Below are 26,214 nucleotides of genomic sequence, written 5' to 3'. Positions count from 1 at the left end.
TGTTTCTGTATCTCTATTATGTTGGTGCGGCTTCGGAACTTTTAAATATCTTGATATATCTCGAGAACTACGCATCTGATCAAATAATATCATAGAACATAAAAAGTAGGAAACTTAATTCTCCACAAATAAGGTCTCTTAACATTTTGCCATAGCTCCCTTCGTTTCCGAGATATATGCAGATTTATCTCAAGGGAAGGGGCCTGACGGACATATTTCGAGATATTTCTTCTTCTTGTTGTTCTTCTTCTGCACAGCTAAACTGGAAGTGGCATTTCCAGCTCGCAATAGTGCAGAGTTATCTGAAAGAAAGGGGCCACGGTGTTTCTGTATCTCTATTATGTTGGTGCGGCTTCGGAACTTTTAAATATCTTGATATATCTCGAAAACTACGCTTCTGATCAAAAAATATCATAGAACATAAATTGTAGGAAACATAATTCTCTACAAAAAACGTCTCTTAACATTTTGCCATAGCTCGCTTCGCTTCCGAGATATATGCAGATTTATCTCAAGGGAAGGGGCCTGACGGACATATTTCGAGATATTTCTTCTTCTTGTTGTGCTTCTTCTGCACAGCTAAGCTGGAAGTGGCATTTGCAGCTCGCAATAGTGCAGAGTTATCTCAAAGAAAGGGGCCACGGTGTTTCTGTATCTCTATTATGTTGGTGCGGCTTCGGAACTTTTAAATATCTTGATATATCTCGAGAACTACGCATCTGATCAAATAATATCATAGAACATAAAAAGTAGGAAACTTAATTCTCCACAAATAAGGTCTCTTAACATTTTGCCATAGCTCGCTTCGTTTCCGAGATATTTGCAGATTTATCTCAAGGGAAGGGGCCTGACGGACATATTTCGAGATATTTCTTCTTCTTGTTGGTCTTCTTCTGCACAGCTAAGCTGGAAGTGGCATTTGCAGCTCGCAATAGTGCAGAGTTATCTCAAAGAAAGGGGCCACGGTGTTTCTGTATCTCTATTATGTTGGTGCGGCTTCGGAACTTTTAAACATCTTGATATATCTCGAGAGCTACGCATCCGATCAAAAATATCATACAACATAAAAAGTAGGAAACTTAATTCTCTACAAAAAAGGTCTCGTAACATTTTGCCGTAGCTCGCTTCGTTTCCGAGATATTTGCAGATTTATCTCAAGGGAAGGGGCCTGACGGACATTTTTCGAGATATTTCTTCTTCTTGTTGTTCTTCTTCTGCACAGCTAAGCTGGAAGTGGCATTTGCAGCTCGCAATAGTGCAGAGTTATCTCGAAGAAAGGGGCCACGGTGTTTCTGTATCTCTATTATGTTGGTGCGGCTTCGGAACTTTAAAATATCTTTATATATCTCGAGAACTACGCATCTGATTAAAAAATATCATAGAACGTAAAAAGTAGGAAACTTAATTCTCTACAAATAAAGTCGCTTAACATTTTGCCATAGCTCGCTTCGTTTCCGAGATATTTGCAGATTTATCTCAAGGGAACGGGCCTGACGGACATATTTCGAGATATTTCTTCTTCTTGTTGTTCTTCTTCTGCACAGCTAAGCTGGAAGTGGCATTTGCAGCTCGCAATAGTGCAGAGTTATCTCAAAGAAAGGGGCCACGGTGTTTCTGTATCTCTATTATGTTGGTGCGGCTTCGGAACTTTTAAATATCTTGATATATCTCGAGAACTACGCATCTGATCAAAAAATATCATAGAACATAAAAAGTAGGAAACTTAATTCTCTACAAAAAAGGTCTCTCAACATTTTGCCATAGCTCGCTTCGTTTCCAAGATACTTGCAGATTTATCTCAAGGGAAGGGGCCTGACGGACATATTTCGAGATATTTCTTCTTCTTGTTGTTCTTCTTCTGCACAGCTAAACTGGAAGTGGCATTTCCAGCTCGCAGTAGTGCCGAGTTATCTCAAAGAAAGGGGCCACGGTGTTTCTGTATCTCTATTATGTTGGTGCGGCTTCGGAACTTTTAAATATCTTGATATATCTCGAGAACTACGCATCTGATCAAAAAATATCATAGAACATAAAAAGTAGAAAACTTAATTCTCTACAAAAAAGGTCTCTCAACATTTTGCCATAGCTCGCTTCGTTTCCGAGATATATGCAGATTTATCTCAAGGGAAGGGGCCTGACGGACATATTTCGAGATATTTCTTCTTCTTGTTGTTCTTCTTCTGCACAGCTAAACTGGAAGTGGCATTTCCAGCTCGCAGTAGTGCCGAGTTATCTCAAAGAAAGGGGCCACGGTGTTTCTGTATCTCTATTATGTTGGTGCGGCTTCGGAACTTTTAAATATCTTGATATATCTCGAGAACTACGCATCTGATCAAAAAATATCATAGAACATAAAAAGTAGAAAACTTAATTCTCTACAAAAAAGGTCTCTCAACATTTTGCCATAGCTCGCTTCATTTCCGAGATATATGCAGATTTATCTCAAGGGAAGGGGCCTGACGGACATATTTCGAGATATTTCTTCTTCTTGTTGTTCTTCTTCTGCACAGCTAAACTGGAAGTGGCATTTCCAGCTCGCAATAGTGCAGAGTTATCTGAAAGAAAGGGGCCACGGTGTTTCTGTATCTCTATTATGTTGGTGCGGCTTCGGAACTTTTAAATATCTTGATATATCTCGAAAACTACGCTTCTGATCAAAAAATATCATAGAACATAAATTGTAGGAAACATAATTCTCTACAAAAAAGGTCTCTTAACATTTTGCCATAGCTCGCTTCGCTTCCGAGATATATGCAGATTTATCTCAAGGGAAGGGGCCTGACGGACATATTTCTAGATATTTCTTCTTCTTGTTGTTCCTCTTCTGCACAGCTAAGCTGGAAGTGGCATTTGCAGCTCGCAATAGTGCAGAGTTATCTCAAAGAAAGGGGCCACGGTGTTTCTGTATCTCTATTATGTTGGTGCGGCTTCGGAACTTTTAAATATCTTGATATATCTCGAGAACTACGCATCTGATCAAATAACATCATAGAACATAAAAAGTAGGAAACTTAATTCTCCACAAATAAGGTCTCTTAACATTTTGCCATAGCTCGCTTCGTTTCCGAGATATTTGCGGATTTATCTCAAGGGAAGGGGCCTGACGGACATATTTCGAGATATTTCTTCTTCTTGTTGGTCTTCTTCTGCACAGCTAAGCTGGAAGTGGCATTTGCAGCTCGCAATAGTGCAGAGTTATCTCGAAGAAAGGGGCCACGGTGTTTCTGTATCTCTATTATGTTGGTGCGGCTTCGGATCTTTTAAATATCTCGATATATCTCGAAAACTACGCTTCTGATCAAAAAATATCATAGAACGTAAATTGTGGGAAACATAATTCTCTACAAAAAAGGTCTCTTAACATTTTGCCATAGCTCGCTTCGTTTCCGAGATATTTGCAGATTTATCTCAAGGGAAGGGGTCTGACGGACATATTTCGAGATATTTCTTCTTCTTGTTGTTCTTCTTCTGCACAGCTAAGCTGGAAGTGGCATTTGCATCTCGCAATAGTGCAGAGTTATCTCAAAGAAAGGGGCCACGGTGTTTCTGTATCTCTATTATCTTGGTGCGGCTTCGGAACTTTTAAATATCTTGATATATCTCGAGAACTACGCATCCGATCATAAATATGATAGAACATAAAAAGTAGGAAACTTAATTCTCTACAAAAAAGGTCTCTTAACATTTTGCCATAGCTCGCTTCGTTTCCGAGATATTTGCAGATTTATCTCGAGGGAAGGGGCCTGACGGACATATTTCGAGATATTTCTTCTTCTTGTTGTTCTTCTTCTGCACAGCTAAGCTGGACGTGGCTTTTACAGCTCGCAATAGTGCAGAGCTATCTCAAAGAAAGAGGCCACGGTGTTTCTGTACCTCTATTATGTTGGTGCAGCTTCGGAACTTTTAAATATCTTGATATATCTCGAGAACTACGCATCTGATCAAAAAATATCATAGAACATAAAAAGTAGGAAACTTAATTCTCTACAAAAAAGGTCTCTTAACATTTTGCCATAGCTCGCTTCGTTTCCGTGATATTTGCAGATTTATCTCAAGGGAAGGGGCCTGACGGACATATTTCGAGATATTTCTTCTTCTTGTTGTTCTTCTTCTGCACAGCTAAGCTGGAAGTGGCATTTGCGGCTCGCACTAGTGCAGAGTTATCTCAAAGAAAGGGGCCACGGTGTTTCTGTATCCCTATTATGTTGGTGCGGCTTCGGAACTTTTAAATATCTCGATATATCTCGAAAACTACGCTTCTGATCAAAAAATATCATAGAACATAAATTGTAGGAAACATAATTCTCTACAAAAAACGTCTCTTAACATTTTGCCATAGCTCGCTTCGTTTCCGAGATATTTGCAGATATATCTCAACGGAAGGGGCCTGACGGACATATTTCGAGATATTTCTTCTTCTTGTTGTACTTCTTCTGCACATCTAAGCTGGAAGTGGCATTTACAGCTCGCAACAGTGCAGAGTTATCTCAAAGAAAGGGGCCACGGTGTTTCTGTATCTCTATTATGTTGGTGCGGCTTCGGAACTTTTAAATATCTTGATATATCTCGAGAACTACGCATCTGATTAAAAAATATCATAGAACGTAAAAAGTAGGAAACTTAATTCTCTACAAATAAAGTCGCTTAACATTTTGCCATAGCTCGCTTCATTTCCGAGATATTTGCAGATTTATCTCAAGGGAAGGGGCCTGACGGACATATTTCGAGATATTTCTTCTTCTTGTTGTTCTTCTTCTGCACAGCTAAGCTGGAACTGGCATTTGCAGCTCGCAATAGTGCAGAGTTATCTCAAAGAAAGGGGCCACGGTGTTTCTGTATCTCTATTATGTTGGTGCGGCTTCGGAACTTTGAAATATCTTGATATATCTCGAGAACTACGCATCTGATCAAAAAATATCATAGAACATAAAAAGTAGGAAACTTAATTCTCTACAAAAAAGGTCTCTTAACATTTTGCCATAGCTCGCTTCGTTTCCAAGATACTTGCAGATTTATCTCAAGGGAAGGGGCCTGACGGACATATTTCGAGATATTTCTTCTTCTTGTTGTTCTTCTTCTGCACAGCTAAACTGCAAGTGGCATTTCCAGCTCGCAGTAGTGCCGAGTTATCTCAAAGAAAGGGGCCACGGTGTTTCTGTATCTCTATTATGTTGGTGCGGCTTCGGAACTTTTAAATATCTTGATATATCTCGAGAACTACGCATCTGATCAAAAAATCTCATAGAACATAAAAAGTAGAAAACTTAATTCTCTACAAAAAAGGTCTCTCAACATTTTGCCATAGCTCGCTTCGTTTCCGAGATATATGCAGATTTATCTCAAGGGAAGGGGCCTGACGGACATATTTCGAGATATTTCATCTTCTTGTTGTTCTTCTTCTGCACAGCTAAACTGGAAGTGGCATTTGCAGCTGGCAATAGTGCAGAGTTATCTCAAAGAAAGGGGCCACGGTGTTTCTGTATCTCTATTATGTTGGTGCGGCTTCGGAACTTTTAAATATCTCGATATATCTCGAAAACTACGCTTCTGATCAAAAAATATCATAGAACATAAATTGTAGGAAACATAATTCTCTACAAAAAACGTCTGTTAACATTTTGCCATAGCTCGCTTCGTTTCCGAGATATTTGCAGATTCAGCTCAAAGGAACTGACCTGACGGACATATTTCGAGATATTTCTTCTTCTTGTTGTTCTTCCTCTGCACAGCTAAGCTGGAAGTGGCATTTGCGGCTCGCACTAGTGCACAGTTATGTCAAAGAAAGGTGCCACGGTGTTCCTGTATCTCTATTATGTTGGTGCGTCTTCGGAACTTTTAAATATCTCGATATATCTCGAAAACTACGCTTCTGATCACAAAATATCATAGAACGTAAATTGTAGTAAACATTATTCTCTACAAAAAAGGTCTCTTAACATTTTGCCATAGCTCGCTTCGTTTCCGAGATATTTGCAGATTCATCTCAAGGGAAGGGGTCTGACGGACATATTTCGAGATATTTCTTCTTCTTGTTGTTCTTCTTCTGCACAGCTAAGCTCGAAGTGGCATTTGCAGCTCGCAATAGTGCAGAGCTATCTCAAAGAAAGAGGCCACGGTGTTTCTGTACGTCTATTATGTTGGTGCAGCTTCGGAACTTTTAAATATCTTGATATATCTCGAGAACTACGCATCTGAGCAAAAAATATCATAGAACATAAAAAGTAGGAAACTTAATTCTCTACAAAAAAGGTCTCTTAACATTTTGCCATAGCTCGCTTCGTTTCCGTGATATTTGCAGATTTATCTCAAGGGAAGGGGCCTGACGGACATATTTCGAGATATTTCTTCTTCTTGTTGTTCTTCTTCTGCACAGCTAAGCTGGAAGTGGCATTTGCGGCTCGCACTAGTGCAGAGTTATCTCAAAGAAAGGGGCCACGGTGTTTCTGTATCCCTATTATGTTGGTGCGGCTTCGGAACTTTTAAATATCTCGATATATCTCGAAAACTACGCTTCTGATCAAAAAATACCATAGAACATAAATTGTAGGAAACATAATTCTCTACAAAAAACGTCTCTTAACATTTTGCCATAGCTCGCTTCGTTTCCGAGATATTTGCAGATATATCTCAACGGAAGGGGCCTGACGGACATATTTCGAGATATTTCTTCTTCTTGTTGTACTTCTTCTGCACATCTAAGCTGGAAGTGGCATTTACAGCTCGCAACAGTGCAGAGTTATCTCAAAGAAAGGGGCCACGGTGTTTCTGTATCTCTATTATGTTGGTGCGGCTTCGGAACTTTTAAATATCTTGATATATCTCGAGAACTACGCATCTGATTAAAAAATATCATAGAACGTAAAAAGTAGGAAACTTAATTCTCTACAAATAAAGTCGCTTAACATTTTGCCATAGCTCGCTTCATTTCCGAGATATTTGCAGATTTATCTCAAGGGAAGGGGCCTGACGGACATATTTCGAGATATTTCTTCTTCTTGTTGTTCTTCTTCTGCACAGCTAAGCTGGAAGTGGCATTTGCAGCTCGCAATAGTGCAGAGTTATCTCAAAGAAAGGGGCCACGGTGTTTCTGTATCTCTATTATGTTGGTGCGGCTTCGGAACTTTGAAATATCTTGATATATCTCGAGAACTACGCATCTGATCAAAAAATATCATAGAACATAAAAAGTAGGAAACTTAATTCTCTACAAAAAAGGTCTCTTAACATTTTGCCATAGCTCGCTTCGTTTCCAAGATACTTGCAGATTTATCTCAAGGGAAGGGGCCTGACGGACATATTTCGAGATATTTCTTCTTCTTGTTGTTCTTCTTCTGCACAGCTAAACTGCAAGTGGCATTTCCAGCTCGCAGTAGTGCCGAGTTATCTCAAAGAAAGGGGCCACGGTGTTTCTGTATCTCTATTATGTTGGTGCGGCTTCGGAACTTTTAAATATCTTGATATATCTCGAGAACTACGCATCTGATCAAAAAATCTCATAGAACATAAAAAGTAGAAAACTTAATTCTCTACAAAAAAGGTCTCTCAACATTTTGCCATAGCTCGCTTCGTTTCCGAGATATATGCAGATTTATCTCAAGGGAAGGGGCCTGACGGACATATTTCGAGATATTTCACCTTCTTGTTGTTCTTCTTCTGCACAGCTAAACTGGAAGTGGCATTTGCAGCTGGCAATAGTGCAGAGTTATCTCAAAGAAAGGGGCCACGGTGTTTCTGTATCTCTATTATGTTGGTGCGGCTTCGGAACTTTTAAATATCTCGATATATCTCGAAAACTACGCTTCTGATCAAAAAATATCATAGAACATAAATTGTAGGAAACATAATTCTCTACAAAAAACGTCTGTTAACATTTTGCCATAGCTCGCTTCGTTTCCGAGATATTTGCAGATTCAGCTCAAAGGAACTGACCTGACGGACATATTTCGAGATATTTCTTCTTCTTGTTGTTCTTCCTCTGCACAGCTAAGCTGGAAGTGGCATTTGCGGCTCGCACTAGTGCACAGTTATGTCAAAGAAAGGTGCCACGGTGTTCCTGTATCTCTATTATGTTGGTGCGTCTTCGGAACTTTTAAATATCTCGATATATCTCGAAAACTACGCTTCTGATCACAAAATATCATAGAACGTAAATTGTAGTAAACATTATTCTCTACAAAAAAGATCTCTTAACATTTTGCCATAGCTCGCTTCGTTTCCGAGATATTTGCAGATTCATCTCAAGGGAAGGGGTCTGACGGACATATTTCGAGATATTTCTTCTTCTTGTTGTTCTTCTTCTGCACAGCTAAGCTCGAAGTGGCATTTGCAGCTCGCAATAGTGCAGAGCTATCTCAAAGAAAGAGGCCACGGTGTTTCTGTACCTCTATTATGTTGGTGCAGCTTCGGAACTTTTAAATATCTTGATATATCTCGAGAACTACGCATCTGAGCAAAAAATATCATAGAACATAAAAAGTAGGAAACTTAATTCTCTACAAAAAAGGTCTCTTAACATTTTGCCATAGCTCGCTTCGTTTCCGTGATATTTGCAGATTTATCTCAAGGGAAGGGGCCTGACGGACATATTTCGAGATATTTCTTCTTCTTGTTGTTCTTCTTCTGCACAGCTAAGCTGGAAGTGGCATTTGCGGCTCGCACTAGTGCAGAGTTATCTCAAAGAAAGGGGCCACGGTGTTTCTGTATCCCTATTATGTTGGTGCGGCTTCGGAACTTTTAAATATCTTGATATATCTCGAGAACTACGCATCTGATTAAAAAATATCATAGAACGTAAAAAGTAGGAAACTTAATTCTCTACAAATAAAGTCGCTTAACATTTTGCCATAGCTCGCTTCATTTCCGAGATATTTGCAGATTTATCTCAAGGGAAGGGGCCTGACGGACATATTTCGAGATATTTCTTCTTCTTGTTGTTCTTCTTCTGCACAGCTAAGCTGGAAGTGGCATTTGCAGCTCGCAATAGTGCAGAGTTATCTCAAAGAAAGGGGCCACGGTGTTTCTGTATCTCTATTATGTTGGTGCGGCTTCGGAACTTTGAAATATCTTGATATATCTCGAGAACTACGCATCTGATCAAAAAATATCATAGAACATAAAAAGTAGGAAACTTAATTCTCTACAAAAAAGGTCTCTTAACATTTTGCCATAGCTCGCTTCGTTTCCAAGATACTTGCAGATTTATCTCAAGGGAAGGGGCCTGACGGACATATTTCGAGATATTTCTTCTTCTTGTTGTTCTTCTTCTGCACAGCTAAACTGCAAGTGGCATTTCCAGCTCGCAGTAGTGCCGAGTTATCTCAAAGAAAGGGGCCACGGTGTTTCTGTATCTCTATTATGTTGGTGCGGCTTCGGAACTTTTAAATATCTTGATATATCTCGAGAACTACGCATCTGATCAAAAAATCTCATAGAACATAAAAAGTAGAAAACTTAATTCTCTACAAAAAAGGTCTCTCAACATTTTGCCATAGCTCGCTTCGTTTCCGAGATATATGCAGATTTATCTCAAGGGAAGGGGCCTGACGGACATATTTCGAGATATTTCATCTTCTTGTTGTTCTTCTTCTGCACAGCTAAACTGGAAGTGGCATTTGCAGCTGGCAATAGTGCAGAGTTATCTCAAAGAAAGGGGCCACGGTGTTTCTGTATCTCTATTATGTTGGTGCGGCTTCGGAACTTTTAAATATCTCGATATATCTCGAAAACTACGCTTCTGATCAAAAAATATCATAGAACATAAATTGTAGGAAACATAATTCTCTACAAAAAACGTCTGTTAACATTTTGCCATAGCTCGCTTCGTTTCCGAGATATTTGCAGATTCAGCTCAAAGGAACTGACCTGACGGACATATTTCGAGATATTTCTTCTTCTTGTTGTTCTTCCTCTGCACAGCTAAGCTGGAAGTGGCATTTGCGGCTCGCACTAGTGCACAGTTATGTCAAAGAAAGGTGCCACGGTGTTCCTGTATCTCTATTATGTTGGTGCGTCTTCGGAACTTTTAAATATCTCGATATATCTCGAAAACTACGCTTCTGATCACAAAATATCATAGAACGTAAATTGTAGTAAACATTATTCTCTACAAAAAAGATCTCTTAACATTTTGCCATAGCTCGCTTCGTTTCCGAGATATTTGCAGATTCATCTCAAGGGAAGGGGTCTGACGGACATATTTCGAGATATTTCTTCTTCTTGTTGTTCTTCTTCTGCACAGCTAAGCTCGAAGTGGCATTTGCAGCTCGCAATAGTGCAGAGCTATCTCAAAGAAAGAGGCCACGGTGTTTCTGTACCTCTATTATGTTGGTGCAGCTTCGGAACTTTTAAATATCTTGATATATCTCGAGAACTACGCATCTGAGCAAAAAATATCATAGAACATAAAAAGTAGGAAACTTATTTCTCTACAAAAAAGGTCTCTTAACATTTTGCCATAGCTCGCTTCGTTTCCGTGATATTTGCAGATTTATCTCAAGGGAAGGGGCCTGACGGACATATTTCGAGATATTTCTTCTTCTTGTTGTTCTTCTTCTGCACAGCTAAGCTGGAAGTGGCATTAGCGGCTCGCACTAGTGCAGAGTTATCTCAAAGAAAGGGGCCACGGTGTTTCTGTATCCCTATTATGTTGGTGCGGCTTCGGAACTTTTAAATATCTCGATATATCTCGAAAACTACGCTTCTGATCAAAAAATATCATAGAACATAAATTGTAGGAAACATAATTCTCTACAAAAAACGTCTCTTAACATTTTGCCATAGCTCGCTTCGTTTCCGAGATATTTGCAGATATATCTCAAGGGAAGGGGCCTGACGGACATATTTCGAGATATTTCTTCTTCTTGTTGTTCTTCTTCTGCACATCTAAGCTGGAAGTGGCATTTACAGCTCGCAACAGTGCAGAGTTATCTCAAAGAAAGGGGCCACGGTGTTTCTGTATCTCTATTATGTTGGTGCGGCTTCGGAACTTTTAAATATCTTGATATATCTCGAGAACTACGCATCTGATTAAAAAATATCATAGAACGTAAAAAGTAGGAAACTTAATTCTCTACAAATAAAGTCGCTTAACATTTTGCCATAGCTCGCTTCATTTCCGAGATATTTGCAGATTTATCTCAAGGGAAGGGCCTGACGGACATATTTCGAGATATTTCTTCTTCTTGTTGTTCTTCTTCTGCACAGCTAAGCTGGAAGTGGCATTTGCAGCTCGCAATAGTGCAGAGTTATCTCAAAGAAAGGGGCCACGGTGTTTCTGTATCTCTATTATGTTGGTGCGGCTTCGGAACTTTGAAATATCTTGATATATCTCGAGAACTACGCATCTGATCAAAAAATATCATAGAACATAAAAAGTAGGAAACTTAATTCTCTACAAAAAAGGTCTCTTAACATTTTGCAATAGCTCGCTTCGTTTCCAAGATACTTGCAGATTTATCTCAACGGAAGGGGCCTGACGGACATATTTCGAGATATTTCTTCTTCTTGTTGTTCTTCTTCTGCACAGCTAAACTGGAAGTGGCATTTCCAGCTCGCAGTAGTGCCGAGTTATCTCAAAGAAAGGGGCCACGGTGTTTCTGTATCTCTATTATGTTGGTGCGGCTTCGGAACTTTTAAATATCTTGATATATCTCGAGAACTACGCATCTGATCAAAAAATATCATAGAACATAAAAAGTAGAAAACATAATTCTCTACAAAAAAGGTCTCTCAACATTTTGCCATAGCTCGCTTCGTTTCCGAGATATATGCAGATTTATCTCAAGGGAAGGGGCCTGACGGACATATTTCGAGATATTTCATCTTCTTGTGGTTCTTCTTCTGCACAGCTAAACTGGAAGTGGCATTTCCAGCTCGCAATAGTGCAGAGTTATCTCAAAGAAAGGGGCCACGGTGTTTCTGTATCTCTATTATGTTGGTGCGGCTTCGGAACTTTTAAATATCTTGATATATCTCGAGAACTACGCATCTGATTAAAAAATATCATAGAACGTAAAAAGTAGGAAACTTAATTCTCTACAAATAAAGTCGCTTAACATTTTGCCATAGCTCGCTTCATTTCCGAGATATTTGCAGATTTATCTCAAGGGAAGGGGCCTGACGGACATATTTCGAGATATTTCTTCTTCTTGTTGTTCTTCTTCTGCACAGCTAAGCTGGAAGTGGCATTTGCAGCTCGCAATAGTGCAGAGTTATCTCAAAGAAAGGGGCCACGGTGTTTCTGTATCTCTATTATGTTGGTGCGGCTTCGGAACTTTGAAATATCTTGATATATCTCGAGAACTACGCATCTGATCAAAAAATATCATAGAACATAAAAAGTAGGAAACTTAATTCTCTACAAAAAAGGTCTCTTAACATTTTGCCATAGCTCGCTTCGTTTCCAAGATACTTGCAGATTTATCTCAAGGGAAGGGGCCTGACGGACATATTTCGAGATATTTCTTCTTCTTGTTGTTCTTCTTCTGCACAGCTAAACTGCAAGTGGCATTTCCAGCTCGCAGTAGTGCCGAGTTATCTCAAAGAAAGGGGCCACGGTGTTTCTGTATCTCTATTATGTTGGTGCGGCTTCGGAACTTTTAAATATCTTGATATATCTCGAGAACTACGCATCTGATCAAAAAATCTCATAGAACATAAAAAGTAGAAAACTTAATTCTCTACAAAAAAGGTCTCTCAACATTTTGCCATAGCTCGCTTCGTTTCCGAGATATATGCAGATTTATCTCAAGGGAAGGGGCCTGACGGACATATTTCGAGATATTTCATCTTCTTGTTGTTCTTCTTCTGCACAGCTAAACTGGAAGTGGCATTTGCAGCTGGCAATAGTGCAGAGTTATCTCAAAGAAAGGGGCCACGGTGTTTCTGTATCTCTATTATGTTGGTGCGGCTTCGGAACTTTTAAATATCTCGATATATCTCGAAAACTACGCTTCTGATCAAAAAATATCATAGAACATAAATTGTAGGAAACATAATTCTCTACAAAAAACGTCTGTTAACATTTTGCCATAGCTCGCTTCGTTTCCGAGATATTTGCAGATTCAGCTCAAAGGAACTGACCTGACGGACATATTTCGAGATATTTCTTCTTCTTGTTGTTCTTCCTCTGCACAGCTAAGCTGGAAGTGGCATTTGCGGCTCGCACTAGTGCACAGTTATGTCAAAGAAAGGTGCCACGGTGTTCCTGTATCTCTATTATGTTGGTGCGTCTTCGGAACTTTTAAATATCTCGATATATCTCGAAAACTACGCTTCTGATCACAAAATATCATAGAACGTAAATTGTAGTAAACATTATTCTCTACAAAAAAGATCTCTTAACATTTTGCCATAGCTCGCTTCGTTTCCGAGATATTTGCAGATTCATCTCAAGGGAAGGGGTCTGACGGACATATTTCGAGATATTTCTTCTTCTTGTTGTTCTTCTTCTGCACAGCTAAGCTCGAAGTGGCATTTGCAGCTCGCAATAGTGCAGAGCTATCTCAAAGAAAGAGGCCACGGTGTTTCTGTACCTCTATTATGTTGGTGCAGCTTCGGAACTTTTAAATATCTTGATATATCTCGAGAACTACGCATCTGAGCAAAAAATATCATAGAACATAAAAAGTAGGAAACTTAATTCTCTACAAAAAAGGTCTCTTAACATTTTGCCATAGCTCGCTTCGTTTCCGTGATATTTGCAGATTTATCTCAAGGGAAGGGGCCTGACGGACATATTTCGAGATATTTCTTCTTCTTGTTGTTCTTCTTCTGCACAGCTAAGCTGGAAGTGGCATTTGCGGCTCGCACTAGTGCAGAGTTATCTCAAAGAAAGGGGCCACGGTGTTTCTGTATCCCTATTATGTTGGTGCGGCTTCGGAACTTTTAAATATCTCGATATATCTCGAAAACTACGCTTCTGATCAAAAAATATCATAGAACATAAATTGTAGGAAACATAATTCTCTACAAAAAACGTCTCTTAACATTTTGCCATAGCTCGCTTCGTTTCCGAGATATTTGCAGATATATCTCAAGGGAAGGGGCCTGACGGACATATTTCGAGATATTTCTTCTTCTTGTTGTTCTTCTTCTGCACATCTAAGCTGGAAGTGGCATTTACAGCTCGCAACAGTGCAGAGTTATCTCAAAGAAAGGGGCCACGGTGTTTCTGTATCTCTATTATGTTGGTGCGGCTTCGGAACTTTTAAATATCTTGATATATCTCGAGAACTACGCATCTGATTAAAAAATATCATAGAACGTAAAAAGTAGGAAACTTAATTCTCTACAAATAAAGTCGCTTAACATTTTGCCATAGCTCGCTTCATTTCCGAGATATTTGCAGATTTATCTCAAGGGAAGGGCCTGACGGACATATTTCGAGATATTTCTTCTTCTTGTTGTTCTTCTTCTGCACAGCTAAGCTGGAAGTGGCATTTGCAGCTCGCAATAGTGCAGAGTTATCTCAAAGAAAGGGGCCACGGTGTTTCTGTATCTCTATTATGTTGGTGCGGCTTCGGAACTTTGAAATATCTTGATATATCTCGAGAACTACGCATCTGATCAAAAAATATCATAGAACATAAAAAGTAGGAAACTTAATTCTCTACAAAAAAGGTCTCTTAACATTTTGCAATAGCTCGCTTCGTTTCCAAGATACTTGCAGATTTATCTCAACGGAAGGGGCCTGACGGACATATTTCGAGATATTTCTTCTTCTTGTTGTTCTTCTTCTGCACAGCTAAACTGGAAGTGGCATTTCCAGCTCGCAGTAGTGCCGAGTTATCTCAGAGAAAGGGGCCACGGTGTTTCTGTATCTCTATTATGTTGGTGCGGCTTCGGAACTTTTAAATATCTTGATATATCTCGAGAACTACGCATCTGATCAAAAAATATCATAGAACATAAAAAGTAGAAAACATAATTCTCTACAAAAAAGGTCTCTCAACATTTTGCCATAGCTCGCTTCGTTTCCGAGATATATGCAGATTTATCTCAAGGGAAGGGGCCTGACGGACATATTTCGAGATATTTCATCTTCTTGTTGTTCTTCTTCTGCACAGCTAAACTGGAAGTGGCATTTCCAGCTCGCAATAGTGCAGAGTTATCTGAAAGAAAGGGGCCACGGTGTTTCTGTATCTCTATTATGTTGGTGCGGCTTCGGAACTTTTAAATATCTTGATATATCTCGAAAACTACGCTTCTGATCAAAAAATATCATAGAACATAAATTGTAGGAAACATAATTCTCTACAAAAAACGTCTCTTAACATTTTGCCATAGCTCGCTTCGCTTCCGAGATATATGCAGATTTATCTCAAGGGAAGGGGCCTGACGGACATATTTCGAGATATTTCTTCTTCTTGTTGTTCTTCTTCTGCACAGCTAAGCTGGAAATGGCATTTGCAGCTCGCAATAGTGCAGAGTTATCTCAAAGAAAGGGGCCACGGTGTTTCTGTATCTCTATTATGTTGGTGCGGCTTCGGAACTTTTAAATATCTTGATATATCTCGAGAACTACGCATCTGATCAAATAATATCATAGAACATAAAAAGTAGGAAACTTAATTCTCCACAAATAAGGTCTCTTAACATTTTGCCATAGCTCGCTTCGTTTCCGAGATATTTGCAGATTTATCTCAACGGAAGGGGCCTGACGGACATATTTCGAGATATTTCTTCTTCTTGTTGGTCTTCTTCTGCACAGCTAAGCTGGAAGTGGCATTTGCAGCTCGCAATAGTGCAGAGTTATCTCAAAGAAAGGGGCCACGGTGTTTCTGTATCTCTATTATGTTGGTGCGGCTTCGGAACTTTTAAATATCTTGATATATCTCGAGAGCTACGCATCCGATCAAAAAATATCATACAACATAAAAAGTAGGAAACTTAATTCTCTACAAAAAAGGTCTCGTAACATTTTGCCGTAGCTCGCTTCGTTTCCGAGATATTTGCAGATTTATCTCGAGGGAAGGGGCCTGACGGACATATTTCGAGATATTTCTTCTTCTTGTTGTTCTTCTTCTGCACAGGTAAGCTGGAAGTGGCATTTGCAGCTCGCAATAGTGCAGAGTTATCTCGAAGAAAGGGGCCACGGTGTTTCTGTATCTCTATTATGTTGGTGCGGCTTCGGAACTTTAAAATATCTTTATATATCTCGAGAACTACGCATCTGATTAAAAAATATCATAGAACGTAAAAAGTAGGAAACTTAATTCTCTACAAATAAAGTCGCTTAACATTTTGCCATAGCTCGCTTCGTTTCCGAGATATTTGCAGATTTATCTCAAGGGAAGGGGCCTGACGGACATATTTCGAGATATTTCTTCTTCTTGTTGTTCTTCTTCTGCACAGCTAAACTGGAAGTGGCATTTCCAGCTCGCAATAGTGCAGAGTTATCTGAAAGAAAGGGGCCACGGTGTTTCTGTATCTCTATTATGTTGGTGCGGCTTCGGAACTTTTAAATATCTTGATATATCTCGAAAACTACGCTTCTGATCAAAAAATATCATAGAACATAAATTGTAGGAAACATAATTCTCTACAAAAAAGGTCTCTTAACATTTTGCCATAGCTCGCTTCGCTTCCGAGATATATGCAGATTTATCTCAAGGGAAGGGGCCTGACGGACATATTTCTAGATATTTCTTCTTCTTGTTGTTCTTCTTCTGCACAGCTAAGCTGGAAGTGGCATTTGCAGCTCGCAATAGTGCAGAGTTATCTCAAAGAAAGGGGCCACGGTGTTTCTGTATCTCTATTATGTTGGTGCGGCTTCGGAACTTTTAAATATCTTGATATATCTCGAGAACTACGCATCTGATCAAATAACATCATAGAACATAAAAAGTAGGAAACTTAATTCTCCACAAATAAGGTCTCTTAACATTTTGCCATAGCTCGCTTCGTTTCCGAGATATTTGCAGATTTATCTCAAGGGAAGGGGCCTGACGGACATATTTCGAGATATTTCTTCTTCTTGTTGTTCTTCTTCTGCACAGCTAAGCTGGAAGTGGCATTTGCAGCTCGCAATGGTGCAGAGTTATCTCAAAGAAAGGGGCCACGGTGTTTCTGTATCTCTATTATGTTGGTGCGGCTTCGGAACTTTTAAATATCTTGATATATCTCGAGAACTACGCATCTGGTCAAAAAATATCATAGAACATAAAAAGTAGGAAACTTCATTCTCTACCAAAAAGGTCTCTTAACATTTTGCCATAGCTCGCTTCGTTTCCGAGATATATGCAGATTTATCTCAAGGGAAGGGGCCTGACGGACATATTTCGGGATATTTCTTCTTCTTGTTGTTCTTCTTCTGCACAGCTAAACAGGAAGTGGCATTTCCAGCTCGCAATAGTGCAGAGTTATCTGAAAGAAAGGGGCCACGGTGTTTCTGTATCTCTATTATGTCGGTGCGGCTTCGGAACTTTTAAATATCTTGATATATCTCGAGAACTACGCATCTGATCAAATAATATCCTAGAACATAAAAAGTAGGAAACTTAATTCTCTACAAAAAACGTCTCTTAACATTTTGCCATAGCTCGCTTCGTTTCCGAGATATTTGCAGATTTATCTCAAGGGAAGGGGCCTGACGGACATATTTCGAGATATTTCTTCTTCTTGTTGTTCTTCTTCTGCACATCTAAGCTGGAAGTGGCATTTGCAGCTCGCAACAGTGCAGAGTTATCTCAAAGAAAGGGGCCACGGTGTTTCTGTATCTCTATTATGTTGGTGCGGCTTCGGAACTTTTAAATATCTTGATATATCTCGAGAACTACGCATCTGATTAAAAAATATCATAGAACGTAAAAAGTAGGAAACTTAATTCTCCACAAATAAGGTCTCCTAACATTTTGCCATAGCTCGCTTCGTTTCCGAGATATTTGCAGATTTATCTCGAGGGAAGGGGCCTGACGGACATATTTCGAGATATTTCTTCTTCTTGTTGTTCTTCTTCTGCACAGCTAAGCTGGACGTGGCCTTTACAGCTCGCAATAGTGCAGAGTTATCTCAAAGAAAGGGGCCACGGTGTTTCTGTATCTCTATTATGTAGGTGCGGCTTCGGAAGTTTTATATATCTTGATATATCTCGAGAACTACGCATCTGATCAAAAAATATCATAGAACATAAAAAGTAGGAAACTTAATTCTCTACAAATAAGGTCTCTTAACATTTTGCCATAGCTCGCTTCGTTTCCGAGATATTTGCAGATTTATCTCAAGGGAAGGGGCCTGACGGACATTTTTCGAGATATTTCTTCTTCTTGTTGTTCTTCTTCTGCACAGGTAAGCTGGAAGTGGCATTTGCAGCTCGCAATAGTGCAGAGTTATCTCGAAGAAAGGGGCCACGGTGTTTCTGTATCTCTATTATGTTGGTGCGGCTTCGGAACTTTAAAATATCTTTATATATCTCGAGAACTACGCATCTGATTAAAAAATATCATAGAACGTAAAAAGTAGGAAACTTAATTCTCTACAAATAAAGTCGCTTAACATTTTGCCATAGCTCGCTTCGTTTCCGAGATATTTGCAGATTTATCTCAAGGGAAGGGGCCTGACGGACATATTTCGAGATATTTCTTCTTCTTGTTGTTCTTCTTCTGCACAGCTAAACTGGAAGTGGCATTTCCAGCTCGCAATAGTGCAGAGTTATCTGAAAGAAAGGGGCCACGGTGTTTCTGTATCTCTATTATGTTGGTGCGGCTTCGGAACTTTTAAATATCTTGATATATCTCGAAAACTACGCTTCTGATCAAAAAATATCATAGAACATAAATTGTAGGAAACATAATTCTCTACAAAAAAGGTCTCTTAACATTTTGCCATAGCTCGCTTCGCTTCCGAGATATATGCAGATTTATCTCAAGGGAAGGGGCCTGACGGACATATTTCTAGATATTTCTTCTTCTTGTTGTTCTTCTTCTGCACAGCTAAGCTGGAAGTGGCATTTGCAGCTCGCAATAGTGCAGAGTTATCTCAAAGAAAGGGGCCACGGTGTTTCTGTATCTCTATTATGTTGGTGCGGCTTCGGAACTTTTAAATATCTTGATATATCTCGAGAACTACGCATCTGATCAAATAACATCATAGAACATAAAAAGTAGGAAACTTAATTCTCCACAAATAAGGTCTCTTAACATTTTGCCATAGCTCGCTTCGTTTCCGAGATATTTGCAGATTTATCTCAAGGGAAGGGGCCTGACGGACATATTTCGAGATATTTCTTCTTCTTGTTGGTCTTCTTCTGCACAGCTAAGCTGGAAGTGGCATTTGCAGCTCGCAATAGTGCAGAGTTATCTCGAAGAAAGGGGCCACGGTGTTTCTGTATCTCTATTATGTTGGTGCGGCTTCGGATCTTTTAAATATCTCGATATATCTCGAAAACTACGCTTCTGATCAAAAAATATCATAGAACGTAAATTGTGGGAAACATAATTCTCTACAAAAAAGGTCTCTTAACATTTTGCCATAGCTCGCTTCGTTTCCGAGATATTTGCAGATTTATCTCAAGGGAAGGGGTCTGACGGACATATTTCGAGATATTTCTTCTTCTTGTTGTTCTTCTTCTGCACAGCTAAGCTGGAAGTGGCATTTGCGGCTCGCACTAGTGCAGAGTTATCTCAAAGAAAGGGGCCACGGTGTTTCTGTATCTCTATTATGTTGGCGCGGCTTCGGAACTTTTAAATATCTTGATATATCTCGAGAACTACGCATCTGATCAAAAAATATCATCGAACATAAAAAGTAAGAAACATAATTCTCTACAAAAAAGGTCTCTTAACATTTTGCCATAGCTCGCTTCGTTTCCGAGATATTTGCAGATTTATCTCAACGAAAGGGTCCACGGTGTTTCTGTATCTCTATTATGTTGGTGCGGCTTCGGAACTTTTAAATATCTTGATATATCTCGAGAACTACGCGTCTGATCAAAAAATATCATAGAACATAAAAAGTAGGAAACTTAATTCTCTACAAAAACGGTCTCTTAACATTTTGCCATAGCTCGCTTCGTTTCCGAGATATTTGCAGATATATTTCAAGGGAAGGGGCCTGACGGGCATATTTCGAGATATTTCTTCTTCTTGTTGTTCTTCTTCTGCACAGCTAAGCTGGAAGTGGCATTTGCAGCTGGCAATAGTGCAGAGTTATCTCAAAGAAAGGGGCCACGGTGTTTCTGTATCTCTATTATGTTGGTGCGGCTTCGGAACTTTTAAATATCTCGATATATCTCGAAAACTACGCTTCTGATCAAAAAATATCATAGAACATAAATTGTAGGAAACATAATTCTCTACAAAAAACGTCTGTTAACATTTTGCCATAGCTCGCTTCGTTTCCGAGATGTTTGCAGATTCAGCTCAAAGGAACTGACCTGACGGACATATTTCGAGATATTTCTTCTTCTTGTTGTTCTTCCTCTGCACAGCTAAGCTGGAAGTGGCATTTGCAGCTCGCACTAGTGCAGAGTTATCTCAAAGAAAGGGGCCACGGTGTTTCTGTATCTCTATTATGTTGGTGCGGCTTCGGAACTTTTAAATATCTGGATATATCTGGAAAACTACGCTTCTGATCAAAAAATATCATAGAACGTAAATTGTAGGAAACATAATCCTCTACAAAAAAGGTCTCTTCACATTTTGCCATAGCTCGCTTCGTTTCCGAGATATTTGCAGATATATCTCAAGGGAAGGGGCCTGACGGACATATTTCGAGATATTTCTTCTTCTTGTTGTTCTTCTTCTGCACAGCTAAGCTGGAAGTGGCATTTGCAGCTCGCAATAGTGCAGAGTTATCTCAAAGAAAGGGGCCGCGGTGTTTCTGTATCTCTATTATGTTGGTGCGGCTTCGGATCTTTTAAATATCTTGATATATCTCGAGAACTACGCATCTGATCAAAAAATATCATAGAACATGAAAAGTAGGAAACTTAATTCTCTACCAAGAAGGTCTCTTAACATTTTGCCATAGCTCTCTTCGTTTCCGAGATATTTGCAGATTTATCTCAAGGGAAGGGGCCTGACGGACATATTTCGAGATATTTCTTCTTCTTGTTGTTCTTCATCTGCACAGCTAAGCTGGAAGTGGCATTTGCGGCTCGCACTAGTGCAGAGTTATCTCAATGAAAGGGGCCACGGTGTTTCTGTATCTCTATTATGTTGGTGCGGCTTCGGAACTTTTAAATATCTTGATATATCTCGAGAACTACGCATCTGATCAAAAAATATCATAGAACATGAAAAGTAGGAAACTTAATTCTCTACAAAAAAGGTCTCTTAACATTTTGCCATAGCTCTCTTCGTTTCCGAGATATTTGCAGATTTATCTCAAGGGAAGGGGCCTGACGGACATATTTCGAGATATTTCTTCTTCTTGTTGTTCTTCTTCTGCACAGCTAAGCTGGAAGTGGCATTTGCGGCTCGCACTAGTGCAGAGTTATCTCAACGAAAGCGGCCACGGTGTTTCTGTATCTCTATTATGTTGGTGCGGCTTCGGAACTTTTAAATATCTTGATATATCTCGAGAACTACGCGTCTGATCAAAAAATATCATAGAACATAAAAAGTAGGAAACTTAATTCTCTACAAAAACGGTCTCTCAACATTTTGCCATAGCTCGCTTCGTTTCCGAGATATTTGCAGATATATTTCAAGGGAAGGGGCCTGACGGGCATATTTCGAGATATTTCTTCTTCTCGTTGTTCTTCTTCTGCACAGCTAAGCTGGAAGTGGCATTTGCGGCTCGCACTAGTGCACAGTTATCTCAAAGAAAGGGGCCACGGGGTTTCTGTATCTCTATTATGTTGGTGCGTCTTCGGAACTTTTAAATATCTCGATATATCTCGAAAACTACGCTTCTGATCAAAAAATATCATAGAACATAAATTGTAGGAAACATAATTCTCTACAAAAAACGTCTCTTAACATTTTGCCATAGCTCACTTCGTTTCCGAGATATTTGCAAATATATCTCAAGGGAAGGGGCCTGACGGACATATTTCGAGATATTTCTTCTTCTTGTTGTTCTTCTTCTGCACAGCTAAGCTGGAAGTGGCATTTGCGGCTCGCACTAGCGCACAGTTATCTCAGAGAAAGGGGCCACGGTGTTTCTGTATCTCTATTATGTTGGTGCGTCTTCGCAACTTTTAAATATCTCGATATATCTCGAAAACTACGCTTCTGATCAAAAAATATCATAGAACGTAAATTGTAGGAAACATTATTCTCTACAAAAAAGGTCTCTTAACATTTTGCCATAGCTCGCTTCGTTTCCGAGATATTTGCCGATTCATCTCAAGGGAAGGGGTCTGACGGACATATTTCGAGATATTTCTTCTTCTTGTTGTTCTTCTTCTGCACAGCTAAGTTCGAAGTGGCATTTGCAGCTCGCAATAGTGCAGAGTTATCTCAAAGAAAGAGGCCACGGTGTTTCTGTACCTCTATTATGTTGGTGCAGCTTCGGAACTTTTAAATATCTTGATATATCTCGAGAACTACGCATCTGATCAAAAAATATCATCGAACATAAAAAGTAGGAAACTTAATTCTCTACAAAAAAGGTCTCTTAACATTTTGCCATAGCTCGCTTCGTTTCCGAGATATTTGCAGATTTATCTCAAGGGAAGTGGCCTGACGGACATATTTCGAGATATTTCTTCTTCTTGTTGTTCTTCTTCTGCACAGCTAAGCTGGAAGTGGCATTTGCAGCTCGCAATAGTGCAGAGTTATCTCAAAGAAAGGGGCCACGGTGTTTCTGTATCTCTATTATGTTGGTGCGGCTTCGGAACTTTTAAATATCTTGATATATCTCGAGAACTACGCATCTGGTCAAAAAATATCATAGAACATAAAAAGTAGGAAACTTCATTCTCTACCAAAAAGGTCTCTTAACATTTTGCCATAGCTCGCTTCGTTTCCGAGATATATGCAGATTTATCTCAAGGGAAGGGGCCTGACGGACATATTTCGGGATATTTCTTCTTCTTGTTGTTCTTCTTCTGCACAGCTAAACAGGAAGTGGCATTTCCAGCTCGCAATAGTGCAGAGTTATCTGAAAGAAAGGGGCCACGGTGTTTCTGTATCTCTATTATGTCGGTGCGGCTTCGGAACTTTTAAATATCTTGATATATCTCGAGAACTACGCATCTGATCAAATAATATCCTAGAACATAAAAAGTAGGAAACTTAATTCTCTACAAAAAACGTCTCTTAACATTTTGCCATAGCTCGCTTCGTTTCCGAGATATTTGCAGATTTATCTCAAGGGAAGGGGCCTGACGGACATATTTCGAGATATTTCTTCTTCTTGTTGTTCTTCTTCTGCACATCTAAGCTGGAAGTGGCATTTGCAGCTCGCAACAGTGCAGAGTTATATCAAAGAAAGGGGCCACGGTGTTTCTGTATCTCTATTATGTTGGTGCGGCTTCGGAACTTTTAAATATCTTGATATATCTCGAGAACTACGCATCTGATTAAAAAATATCATAGAACGTAAAAAGTAGGAAACTTAATTCTCCACAAATAAGGTCTCCTAACATTTTGCCATAGCTCGCTTCGTTTCCGAGATATTTGCAGATTTATCTCAAGGGAAGGGGCCTGACGGACATATTTCGAGATATTTCTTCTTCTTGTTGGTCTTCTTCTGCACAGCTAAGCTGGAAGTGGCATTTGCAGCTCGCAATAGTGCAGAGTTATCTCAAAGAAAGGGGCCACGGTGTTTCTGTATCTCTATTATGTTGGTGCGGCTTCGGAACTTTTAAATATCTTGATATATCTCGAGAGCTACGCATCCGATCAAAAAATATCATAGAACATAAAAAGTAGGAAACTTAATTCTCTACAAAAAAGGTCTCGTAACATTTTGCCGTAGCTCGCTTCGTTTCCGAGATATTTGCAGATTTATCTCGAGGGAAGGGGCCTGACGGACATATTTCGAGATATTTCTTCTTCTTGTTGTTCTTCTTCTGCACAGCTAAGCTGGACGTGGCCTTTACAGCTCGCAATAGTGCAGAGTTATCTCAAAGAAAGGGGCCACGGTGTTTCTGTATCTCTATTATGTAGGTGCGGCTTCGGAAGTTTTATATATCTTGATATATCTCGAGAACTACGCATCTGATCAAAAAATATCATAGAACATAAAAAGTAGGAAACTTAATTCTCTACAAATAAGGTCTCTTAACATTTTGCCATAGCTCGCTTCGTTTCCGAGATATTTGCAGATTTATCTCAAGGGAAGGGGCCTGACGGACATTTTTCGAGATATTTCTTCTTCTTGTTGTTCTTCTTCTGCACAGGTAAGCTGGAAGTGGCATTTGCAGCTCGCAATAGTGCAGAGTTATCTCGAAGAAAGGGGCCACGGTGTTTCTGTATCTCTATTATGTTGGTGCGGCTTCGGAACTTTAAAATATCTTTATATATCTCGAGAACTACGCATCTGATTAAAAAATATCATAGAACGTAAAAAGTAGGAAACTTAATTCTCTACAAATAAAGTCGCTTAACATTTTGCCATAGCTCGCTTCGTTTCCGAGATATTTGCAGATTTATCTCAAGGGAAGGGGCCTGACGGACATATTTCGAGATATTTCTTCTTCTTGTTGTTCTTCTTCTGCACAGCTAAACTGGAAGTGGCATTTCCAGCTCGCAATAGTGCAGAGTTATCTGAAAGAAAGGGGCCACGGTGTTTCTGTATCTCTATTATGTTGGTGCGGCTTCGGAACTTTTAAATATCTTGATATATCTCGAAAACTACGCTTCTGATCAAAAAATATCATAGAACATAAATTGTAGGAAACATAATTCTCTACAAAAAAGGTCTCTTAACATTTTGCCATAGCTCGCTTCGCTTCCGAGATATATGCAGATTTATCTCAAGGGAAGGGGCCTGACGGACATATTTCTAGATATTTCTTCTTCTTGTTGTTCTTCTTCTGCACAGCTAAGCTGGAAGTGGCATTTGCAGCTCGCAATAGTGCAGAGTTATCTCAAAGAAAGGGGCCACGGTGTTTCTGTATCTCTATTATGTTGGTGCGGCTTCGGAACTTTTAAATATCTTGATATATCTCGAGAACTACGCATCTGATCAAATAACATCATAGAACATAAAAAGTAGGAAACTTAATTCTCCACAAATAAGGTCTCTTAACATTTTGCCATAGCTCGCTTCGTTTCCGAGATATTTGCAGATTTATCTCAAGGGAAGGGGCCTGACGGACATATTTCGAGATATTTCTTCTTCTTGTTGGTCTTCTTCTGCACAGCTAAGCTGGAAGTGGCATTTGCAGCTCGCAATAGTGCAGAGTCATCTCGAAGAAAGGGGCCACGGTGTTTCTGTATCTCTATTATGTTGGTGCGGCTTCGGATCTTTTAAATATCTCGATATATCTCGAAAACTACGCTTCTGATCAAAAAATATCATAGAACGTAAATTGTGGGAAACATAATTCTCTACAAAAAAGGTCTCTTAACATTTTGCCATAGCTCGCTTCGTTTCCGAGATATTTGCAGATTTATCTCAAGGGAAGGGGTCTGACGGACATATTTCGAGATATTTCTTCTTCTTGTTGTTCTTCTTCTGCACAGCTAAGCTGGAAGTGGCATTTGCAGCTGGCAATAGTGCAGAGTTATCTCAAAGAAAGGGGCCACGGTGTTTCTGTATCTCTATTATGTTGGTGCGGCTTCGGAACTTTTAAATATCTCGATATATCTCGAAAACTACGCTTCTGATCAAAAAATATCATAGAACATAAATTGTAGGAAACATAATTCTCTACAAAAAACGTCTGTTAACATTTTGCCATAGCTCGCTTCGTTTCCGAGATGTTTGCAGATTCAGCTCAAAGGAACTGACCTGACGGACATATTTCGAGATATTTCTTCTTCTTGTTGTTCTTCCTCTGCACAGCTAAGCTGGAAGTGGCATTTGCAGCTCGCACTAGTGCAGAGTTATCTCAAAGAAAAGGGCCACGGTGTTTCTGTATCTCTATTATGTTGGTGCGGCTTCGGAACTTTTAAATATCTGGATATATCTGGAAAACTACGCTTCTGATCAAAAAATATCATAGAACGTAAATTGTAGGAAACATAATCCTCTACAAAAAAGGTCTCTTAACATTTTGCCATAGCTCGCTTCGTTTCCGAGATATTTGCAGATATATCTCAAGGGAAGGGGCCTGACGGACATATTTCGAGATATTTCTTCTTCTTGTTGTTCTTCTTC

This window comes from Osmia lignaria, unplaced genomic scaffold (assembly GCF_051020975.1).
Source record: "Osmia lignaria lignaria isolate PbOS001 unplaced genomic scaffold, iyOsmLign1 scaffold0007, whole genome shotgun sequence".
Lineage (NCBI taxonomy): Eukaryota > Metazoa > Arthropoda > Insecta > Hymenoptera > Megachilidae > Osmia > Osmia lignaria.
Note: the sequence above shows the minus strand (reverse complement) of the source record.